This window comes from Geospiza fortis, unplaced genomic scaffold (assembly GCF_000277835.1).
Source record: "Geospiza fortis unplaced genomic scaffold, GeoFor_1.0 scaffold874, whole genome shotgun sequence".
Classification (NCBI taxonomy): domain Eukaryota; kingdom Metazoa; phylum Chordata; class Aves; order Passeriformes; family Thraupidae; genus Geospiza; species Geospiza fortis.
This window is the reverse complement of record NW_005054456.1, coordinates 693,215-702,053: the sequence shown is the minus strand read 5'-3', so window position 1 is coordinate 702,053 and position 8,839 is coordinate 693,215. Positions and strand designations below refer to the sequence as shown.

The window sequence follows — 8,839 nt, the reverse complement described above, 5'->3', positions numbered from 1 at the left end:
GGTGTGAAGGAGGCTGGGGGGGTCATGCTGATATTTTTTTTCTGCGTTTAATCCACGGGTTCCAATGAACAAAGCCGGGATTAACAGCTCCTGCCATGGTGAGTCTGCTCGTGCCCCGGCTCTGTGTTTGGATTGGGAGGCTCCAGCCAGCAAACGCTCTCGGGGGAGGTGGGAAAGGCTCTAAAATGACCTTTTTTTCTTGTTAGAGATTTCTTGGAAGCAGCGTTTCCTGTGCAGCAGGGCGGTTTGCTCCGGCTTTTACGCAGCGGGGGCGAGCGCAGGGTTCAGAGGTGTCGCTTGTGTTGTTGTTAAAATTGTTGGGGAGGTTTTTTTTTTAAATCTTTTCTCGAAAACCAGAATTTCCTTCCCCGTTTTTTCCCGTGCCCGGAGCGGGGCTGTGCAGGAGCCCTGTGCCTTGCTGGGACCGGGGATGCGGCTGAGCGGGGCAGGGATGCGAGCGGCGGTGGCGGTGACACAGCACGGGCTGGCCTCAGTCACAGCGCCAGAGCTTCTCCTCACCCATCCTGCTCCCCACTGGAGCTGCAGCCCTGGCAATATTTGGGTTTATTTCTGCCAGAGCCAGCCAAGCCGGTGGGAGCGCTCCTCATGATCTCCGGTTGTTTCCCGAGCCAAAATCCTTTCGTGTGAGCCCGAACTCCCCCGGCCCTGGCAGGCATGGCCAGGGGTGCCATGGTGCTGGTGCCAGCCGTGCTCTGGGATGTGGCATCATCTGCTGACACCAATTCACTGATTTAAAAGCAGTTTCCAGAAGAAGGAATGAGAAAAAAAACGGAGTTTGGAGCTGTTGGGTGGAGGTGGAAATACCCCAAGCGGTGCCCGTGGGCGTGGGGTGCAGCAGAAGGGGGTCCTGATGGGAGAGACCTGGGAGCTGGTGACAGTCCTTCCCCTGGGCACACAGACCTGGGAGCTGGTGACAGTCCTTCCCCTGGGCACGCAGACCCGTGTCCCCCTCAGAAATGTCCCTTGGCTGTGTTTTTGGAGTTTAGGTTATGCCTTGATGTGGGGCAGTGCTGGAGGGTCTCTGCATGGACAGGGGTTCTGAGCCTGCACCCCGTGGGCTGAGGGGGGCCTTGTGCTCGGCTGCACATCCAGGACTCCTTGGGGCTAAACTCCTGGATTTTGCAGATTTTTCTGGGATTTCAGGAGTTTAGCAAGGAGCACATGCAGGCACCTGTACTTCCCCCTGGGCTGCAGGGATCGTTGATAAACCAAAGCTGAGTCTGGTGGGGAAGGAGGAAGGATCATGTGCTGAGCTGGGAAATACTTGATTTGGGGTTATTTTTGTATTGCGAAAGGGAAGAAGAGAGCCCTAAACTAACCATTCATGGCTCTGCTGGGAATTCAGTGCCTGTTCCTTGCTGCAAGGGCTCGTGCCCATGCCAGGGCTGTGGCAGTGGCCACTGGCTGGGTGTGACAGCTGTGGTTTGGGCTCCCTGTCCCTGGGGACATGTAGGGCTCCCACCAAAGCTGCTGGAACCTGAGCATTCTTCAGCCAGCAATGGGATGGGTTTGTGATTCTGTACAACATGGAAAAAGCTGCAGCAAGACCACAAGGGAATTCTGCTCCATGGGTTCCTCTGGTAACACACGTGTTTATGCTAAATAAATGCATAAAAGTAGGAGGGCATTCCCTCGTGTATTAAGGAAATAACTGTTCTTTAGTGCCTGGATTTAGCAGCAGGAGCTGGAGGTTGTTCCTCGGCGTGGGAAGCAGGAGAGCAGCTGCAGCAGGTCACATCCATGGGAGATACAAATGCTCCAGTGGGTGATTGGAACTCCTGGCAGAGCCAGAACTGCTGCTGGTTCTGTTTTTTAGCAGAACTGTTGGTGTTTTCCTTTGGCTTGGCCTTCCTTGGCCTTTGGTGGTGGCTGGGGTTGGGTCTCGTGCGGTACTCTGGACGCTGACCTCAGTCCATGCTGTGTTTAACGCTCTGCCAGGTGGTGAAAACTGGAAAACTGGAAAACTTTTGCTGTTGTCCATCTAAAGAAAAGTGAGATGTGATCCTCCTCACTGGGAGGAGCAGCCTGGCTGGTACCTGTGGTGGGTGATGGATGCCAAAGCTCCAGCACTGCTGGCTGCCCTCGGACCGACGGCGTCCGCTTGTCCAAACAAAGGGCGTGTGAGGTCCATGGGATGGCCAACAGGAAAACAGTGCAATTTTAGAAAGGGTGGACTACAGGATGGGCAAGACAGATTGATTTTCTTCAGGATCCAAGTAGCTGTTCTCATCTGGCTCCTTGTGGATGCCTCATGACTGTTCTAGGTCAGGTTGGATGAGGCTTGGAGCAACCTGGGGTTGTAGAAGGTGTCCCTGCCCATGGCAGAGGGCCAGAATGAGTAATCACCAAGGTCCCTTCCAACCCAAACTATTCTGGGATTCTCTTCTGGATTTTCCTTTCTGGCTTCAGCAAACACCAAAGAGAAGGAAGAAACTTCACCCCAAGCCTGGATCTGGCAAAGGTGTCTGGTGGCTGTGCTGGCACTGATAGACCTTCTGCACAGGATGAGCTGGAGCCAGAGATTCTCTTTGCTCTGAGCTTGCTTTGCCATTGCCTTTTCAGAGATGGAACCCCAGGTTCCCACCATGTTGGGCTTGCCCTCAGGCGTGGTGGGCTGCTGCTGTGTGCTCCCAGCACAGTGGGACAGTCCTGCCCTCTCTGTTGTTCCTCTGGGGTCAGAGCAGCTGCAGAAATGCAGGTGTGGGAGGCAAGGACGCATCAGGGTCCTCACCTTCCTGGTCCTTTGTTTCTGTTCCTCTCTTTTTCCATCCCTTGCTCCCCCCAGACATCTGCTCTGCAGCTGCAGCCAGAGCAGTGGGACGTGCAGAGCTCCTGCCCCGAGTGCTCTGGAGCTGCTGGGAGGAGGTGTCCTGTAGGCTCAAGGGGCTACAAGACTCTGAGGAGCTGCCTGGAGGAGCAGGAATCTGTAATGTGATGTAGGACACTCCCGTAGCCATCACAGCAGTGCCAGGGGACACTGACTTGGTCTCTGCCACCTCACTGTGTCCTGCTGCCAGTGTCCATCAGATGGCATGTCCCAGAGCACTCAGTCCTTCTGTGCATCCCATGTTCAGCCCTGCCCTGTGGGGTCTGTGAAGATGTTTTGGTGTGAAGAAGGGACTTGGGTTAGTGGTGTCCTTGGCAGTGCTGGACTCGAAGATCTTAAACAGCTTTCCCAGCTTAAACCATTCCATGATTCCATAATCCTACACGTCATTTCTTGTGGCCAATATGTCTGCTTCAGTGCTTCCTTCTCATCTTTACTAAAGACAGCACTGGCTGCAGACCTGAATTTATGTTGTTCTGAGTGTTGTTTGAGGAAGCAGAGGTGTTCTCTGAGCAGGCTGGGCCCCTCTCCCAGGTGCCTCCTTTTGGGTGGACGAGTGCTGCAGCCTCACCTCGGTTTCCTGGTGCCCGCACTCCTGCGTGGTGCAGCACAAAGCTCTGCACACTGTGGGCGTGAAGGGCTGAGTAAACCAGACCTGAGGCTGCTGTTGGGTTCGTTTGAGGGGAGGAAATGAGAGCTACCACATTCAGCTGATAAGGGTGGTCACACGCAGCTCTGGAGCCCAGCGGAGGGATGAGTGGGCAGAGATAAGGCAGGGGAGAGCTCTGGGGGGCTCTGATGGTGCTGCTGGGGGTCTCTGTGCCCAGCCTGCAGGGATTGTGATCCAGATCTGATCCAGACACCCAACAACCACAGTCCCCCTGCCCTGTGGTGGTCAGAGGGGTTCCTGTGTGGGTTGTACCAGCCAGTACCCACGGACACCATCCAGCAATTCCTGTGCAACCTCTAGGATCATTTTTACCCCTGGATGTCCCTCGTGTTCATGTTCCCAGCAGCTCTCTGGGGGTGGCAGAGGGCTCTTCTGCCATCCCTCCTGCCAGGTGCCATCTCCTGGCAGCAATGCCCTTGGAGCAGACATTTCAGGGCTGGAGGTGAAGGAGGCATTTGAGCAATTCCTGATTGGTGACATAGCAAGGAGCAGTTCCCAAAGCTTGTGGGACCTATTTACTGTGTGAAGGTTAATTATGGAAACGCGCCGTGTCTGGGAGAACATCCAAGAGCATTCCTCATTCCTGTCCATGTGCCCTGTCCATGTCTGTGCTGGCAGCTCCAAAATCTCTGCCCTCTGCTGAGTGGAGCTGGCAGCTGGAAGCGGGAGGTGCCCGTGGCTGGCAGTGTGGAGCTCTGTGTGCCCCCTGCCCCAAGAGCCCAGCTGGGTGGGCAGTGAGTTCCAGCTGTGGAACCATGGGGGCTTCCTCCAAACCCCCCTGGGAGGGTCTAGGATTGGCCCTTGGCTGCTGTGGGAGAGATGCCCTGCTCAGGAAGGCAGCTCTGATTTCTCCAGGCAGAGTCAGTCCCTCTGTCCCTGGTAGCATACACCTTTCCCATGGGACACCCCATTCAGCTCCTCATGTTCTCAAGCAGTGAGGGCACATCCCCCTGGTTCAGGAGAGGAGTTGGGACTTCCTGTCATTCCTGTAAAAGGCAGGCAAGAAACTTCTGCTTATAGCTGGGAAGGAAAGTCCCTGTTGTAGGCAGTTTTACTTTCAGGCAGGATGGAAAGAAATCACACCAACACGAAAGGAAAAAGAGCAATTTTCTCCCCTTGGTGCTGGGGCTGAAGCTTCCCCCGCAGTGCCAGGCAGCTGCTTCCAGCTTTCCATGAGGTAACATGTGAGCAATTTTGTGGTGGGGTTTTCTCCTCACATGCTAATTGGCTGTGTGGGACGTTTTATGGGGATTTGGAACCTTGCTGTGGGAAGCTGAGAGCCTGGCCTGGGACTTCTTGTCAGTTTTGATTGTTAAAGTGAAAGTGCAGAGCTGGGGTTCTGGGAAGTGGCTTTCCTGCCTGTAATTCTGCTGGCCTCCAGTGTTCCAGGTTGCTTATTTTAGAGCTTTTATGGAATGCCCTGGGCTTTTCCCTTTTTTCCCTGGTTCACGCCTGTTCCAGAGTGGGTGGATGGAGCACCAAAAGCACTTGAGAGAGAAATATCAGGCTCCAGACACTCACAGCCAGGAGCCATTCCTGCCAGAGTCACCAGTGCTGCCCCAGGAAAATGCCACAGTGCAGTCACTGCAAGAAAGGGATTGGGAAACTTTGTCCTTTTTTCTCCACTTCAGTGTTGGTTTTCATCCTTTTCTTCTGGAACAATCAGAACATCTTCTCTTCCTTCATTTTTGATTTCCACCCCTTCCTGGGGGTGTTGGGAGGTCAGGCTGGGGGGTCTGGACCCACTTGGGGGGTTTCTGATGGACCGTGGTGGTGCTTGGTTTACATCTCTGCCCCTTGCTGGGTGCGTGGCATGGGAGAGCTACTGTGGAAACCTTTTCCTTGGGAAGCACCATCCAGCCTCAGCAGCTGCTGGACAAGGGCAGAGGCTTTGCTGGGGGAGGATTCTCTGGTGGCCCATAGGATGGTGCACCACTGGGAGCTTTTTCCACTGAAGGTGTTGGTGCTGGTTTCCCCATGGGGTTGTCCAGGCATTTCCTGAGGGCTCATCTCCCATGGAGAGCTTCCTTTGGAACATGAAACATAACGGGGCTGCTGGTCTGCCTTCCCTGCCTGCAGTCAGGAAGCTGGTGGGATTTATCCCCTTGTTTCTCAGGGATGCATGGACTCTGCCTCTACCCTCTGCCAGCTCCTCCTGCTATGCAACTGGAGTGGGATGATTTCTGCACTATTTAAACCGCAGATCTCAAAGATATTGAGTTGCTATAAGATATTGAGTTGCTGTAAGCTCCTGGAAATTATTTGCTGACCAGTGGAGGCATGGAGACCCTCTTTGTGCCCTGCTGAGAGTGGATGTAGTGCTTGATGAGCCTGCATTAGACATCAGGGAATCCTGGTATCTTGAGATGTTGGCAACCCATTTCTGTCACTGCTGCCTGGGGCTCAGGTTGAGCGGGGTGGAGGGTGGAGGGTCTCTGGGCAGCAATCCCTGGGCTCAGGCTGCATTCCCAGTGGAGGCTGCAGCCAGGGATGTGTGCTGGGCTCGGGCCCCATCACCCTGCCCGACAGTGAGGCTCCTGAGAAGTGACAGGGAGGGCTGGGAACCCGGCTGGAATGGGTGACCCTGTGCCCAGCATCCCACGGCAGGAGTGTTTGCCTGCCTGGCCTTTCCTGCACTTCCCTGGGAAAGCACGTCCATGGGAAGGGCAGGAAGAGGAGGAAGCTGGCTGCTGGCTCCCTCTGGGACAGGATACTTGGAAACCTTTTCTGTGACAGCACTTCTACATCAGGAGAGCTCAGCCTGGGCTGGTCAAACATCCCCCTGCTCTAAGGGGCTTCTCCCTGCTGGAGGGGCTCTGGGGGGATGCAGGACTTGTCAGAGCAGGCAGAGTCTCGGAGCTGGCTGCTGGAGAGGACAGGAGGGGTGGGGGTTTGGGGCCCTGGCCCCCTGCCAGCCCTGCGTGGGGAGGGTGGAGGAGGGAAGGAAATGTCGTGCTCTGACTCCACATTTCCACCACGGTGATGGGAGGCTGAGCCCAGTCCTGCACGGAGAGAGCATCCTGCTGCAGCCCTGGGCTCTGGCTGGGGTGGCCGTGGTCACACTGGGTGTCACCAGGCTCTGGTGTGGCCCCAGCCATGCTCTGGTACCAGCTGAGCCCTGCTGTGGGCAGGGGTAAGCTCAGCCAGGGCCCTGCTCCTGCTGCCCTCCGCCAGACCCGTCCCTGGAGCAGCATCCGTGGCACAGGTGGGACATTGCTGGTTTTGCTCATGGCTTGGGGCACACGGAGCTGCAGTCCCTGGTTGGGATTGCTCCCATGGAATTCCCACTGGGAGCAGAGTCAGGCAGCGGTGGGAACTGGCAGGGGCTTTGGGAAGTGCCTGTCCCTGGGTCCTGCCCACTGCAGGAGGGATCTGCTTCCAGAGCTGACATGGCCAGAGAGCATTCCCAGGGACTACCAGGCTTGGTGTCCTCCTGATGGAGAGATGCAGCCATGGGGTGTTCTCCTTGTGGGGTGTTGAGTTCCTTGGGAGGGATGTGGTGCTCCACATGGAGCAGCTGACCCAGGATGGCTCCGGGGTTGAGTTCTCCACTGGGATTGCTGGGTCAGAGCCCTGTTGGGGGAAGGAGGGGTCAGCCCTGGGCTTTGGCAGGACTCATGGCATGGTTAATGACAGCTGTGTGGTTTGGACCCGGATCCAGATGCTCATTCCAAAACTTCTTCCCAAAACTTGCCAAGTATTTGGGTCCAGGGCTTTGGCTTAGTCCTGTCCTGAACTGAGCTGCTTATTTGGAACTTTTTTTTTTTGCTTCTGTAAGTCTGGAACTGGGAATGCAAACTGTAGCCAGAGCTCTGGGCTGAGGCAGTGGGCGGATGGGGATGGAATCAGGGTATTCCAGTGCTGGGTGGGTCTGGCCTCAGCCCGCTGTGTGCCTCCAGCAGGGACAGATCAGACCCTGAGGCTGCCAAGGCATTTTCTACCCCTGAGGTCAGATGTTGTCACCCTCAGCAGCAGAAATGTCATCGGGCCAATGGGTGCTGACACTTGGCAATCACTCGCTGTGCCTGCGGGAGCTCGGGGCTGTTTTCCCTCAGTTTCTCTAAACTGGAGGAATTTCCCAGGAAATACTGCTGGCTGCTGAATGGGCTCATCTGGGCGATGGCTGATCCCTTTGTGAGGGGTGGGAACCAGCTGGGCAAGGGGTGAAGAGCCCCACCAGGGATTTGGTGCTGACTGGGATGAACACCAGCTTGAAAGAAGAGGTGGAGAAGGCTGGGTGATGGGAAGGAGGTGGGGAGGAAGGGTTTCTTTGGCAGCCTTTGCTCAGGGATGTTTGCAGAAGTGATCAACGCTGAGCTTTGATGATCTCTGAACTGATGATTACAAAGAAAGATCTTCCTCTCCTGCCTGGCCGAGAACTGTGTTTGGTTTGGAGGGTTCAGAAACAAAACGTTTCATCAGAAGGTTAAAACTGCATCTTGTGGCCCTGTCATTCAGGTGGCATCACTGTCACCTCCTGCTCTTTGCCCAGTGCTGGCAGAGAGCTGCAGCTGAACTGTGTCTGCCCAGGCCCCCTGGCTCTGCAGCCACACATCTCCTCTGCTCTGTGCACATGGAACATGGGCTTGCTGTCAGGGCTCTGGGGGTGTGGGCTGTGTTCTCAGGGCGTTGCTGCTGCAGGATGCTCAGGCTGGTTCTTTGCTTTCTTACAGAAATTGAAGCCAAGAAAGCGTGTGACTGGCTGCGGGCAGCGGGGTTCCCCCAGTATGCCCAGCTGTACGAAGGTGAGAGCTGCCTCCTGCCCTGACCTTGCTCTGTACCTGCCCAGAGCCTCTATCTCAGCCAGATTCCAAGGGGGGCTGCAGGGACAGCGCCCACAGCTCCAGGGAGAGGAGGGGATTGCTTACTGATTATATGATTGTTTGTTACACTTTGAGCCCTTGGCCACGGCCTGGAGAACCAGCCAGTTAACTTCCCTGCATTCCTGAACTTTTCCCCTTCAGGCAGGGCTCTGAGGAATCCTGGGGCGGCTGCTTTGGCCATGGGCAGCCAGGCTTTGGAGAGCCATCAGCTCTGAAGTGGTTCAGGGAGTGTTTGCCGTGGGTGGGAGCATAGGGGCAGCCAGTGGAGGTAACGTGGAGAGCGAGCGTGTTCTCCCTCCTTCCATCCCTCCCCACTCCCGCAACCCCTGCCCTGCTCCAGCCTGTTCTGAGCGCTCAGCCTGGATCAGACATGGTCCCACTCCCAGCTCCTGTGCCAGGCGCCCCGGGCGGTGGCAGGGTGGCTGTGGTGTGGCTCACAGAGCTCAGCTGTGTGTGCTTGGAAGCCCCGGGGGGATGCTGGTCCCGGCGGGGGGAGGA

General features: G+C 56.1%; 1 protein-coding gene across 1 annotated transcript in view; it reads left to right on the top strand.

The window, feature by feature from the left end:
- The window catches only part of STARD8 (StAR related lipid transfer domain containing 8), a 27,309-nt gene that overhangs the window by 11,000 nt on the left and 7,470 nt on the right, over positions 1-8,839 (top strand). Inside the window, exon 2 of the mRNA XM_031062676.1 lies at positions 8,192-8,263. The gene's annotated coding sequence lies outside the window, so the exon portion shown is untranslated. The remainder of the gene's footprint in view (positions 1-8,191; positions 8,264-8,839) is intronic.